Genomic DNA, 1,376 nt, shown 5'->3' with positions numbered 1-1,376 from the left:
TATTGAACATTATTTATTTGAGCAGAGTTTGTCTTACCAATGGTTCCATTACCTTTAATTTGAGCTTGATCATCATTTCCAAATGTGACCGAACCACCATCCTTCTTGATGAAGGTTATGAAACAGTTTCTATCTCCTGTCATGTGCCTTGAACAGCCACTGTCCAAGAACCAATGCTTTCTCTTTGTATTTTGAAAACCAACCTGCATGTGATATCATTTCAGTTTTAGGTACCCACTTTGTTTTGGGTCCTTGAGGGTTAGTTTTTAATTGGTATATCATTCCCTTTTTAGAAACAGCTGTGTTGTTTGTTAGTTTTGAAATGGGTTTAACAATATATGATTTAAAAGAGTTGAACTTTGGTTTAAAAGAGTTTTCAAAACATACACCTTGCAGTTTTGAACTTTCTCCGTTTGGGAGCCAACCTGGAGAATGTTCTCCGTTTTGCTATTTCTTTGACACAGTTTTGACAGAATGATTCTCCTTTTTAAAAGACTTATTTCTTTCAATTTTTTCATCTCTTTTTCTAAAATAGCAGGCAAATTCCAGATGTCCAAGTTTTTTACAATATGAGCATCTAGTCTTGCATTTTTCTTCCTTTCTTTCTGGGACAAAGAAGTTTTCATAGAGTTTGGTTTTTTGGGTTTGATTGAAACCAAGACCAGCTTTATCAAAAATTCATATTTGAGATCCCATGATATTATGAAAGGTTTCAGTGGCTTTAATAAAGTTTAGTAAATCTGTTTCGAGAAGTTCGTTTTCATTTTTAAGTCGAATGTTCTCCGTTTGTAGTGCAGAATGTTCTTGACATTCTTGACTTTCAAAAAATTTTGTTTCTTTCAATTCTTGAATCATTTTTTTTAACAGATTATTTTTAGCCTGACTTTCTTCTTTTTCTTCTTTCTCTTTATAGAACTGTTCTTTCAGAGAACTACATTTTTTAATAAGAAAATTTGAGTCATTTAACAAATTATCAAATTCATTTCCCATTTGTTGACATAAATGACAAGGTTCAAAATTTATTACCTCTTCTTCCTCTGTTTTCGCCATCAAGCATATGTTGGCTTCTTCTTCTTCTTCAATTTCTGATTCCTCTGAATCATCCCATGTTGCCATCATTGATTTCTTTTTGAAGGGAAACCGTTTTGATGGATTTCTGTTTGATGGACATTCTGCTTTGTAATGTCCCAATTTGTTGCATCCAAAACATGTGACTTGACTCTTGTCAATCTCTATTCTAGGATTTTTGTTTTGAAATCCCTTTTTGATTTGATCTCTTCTTCTCATCATTCTTTGTATTCTTCTAGTGAGAAGCGCAATTTCATCAGCATCTCCCTGTTCATTTTCTTCTGATTCTTCTTCTACTGGTACTGTGA

The sequence above is a fragment of the Cicer arietinum genome, chromosome 6 (assembly GCF_000331145.2).
Source record: "Cicer arietinum cultivar CDC Frontier isolate Library 1 chromosome 6, Cicar.CDCFrontier_v2.0, whole genome shotgun sequence".
Classification (NCBI taxonomy): domain Eukaryota; kingdom Viridiplantae; phylum Streptophyta; class Magnoliopsida; order Fabales; family Fabaceae; genus Cicer; species Cicer arietinum.
Note: the sequence above shows the minus strand (reverse complement) of the source record.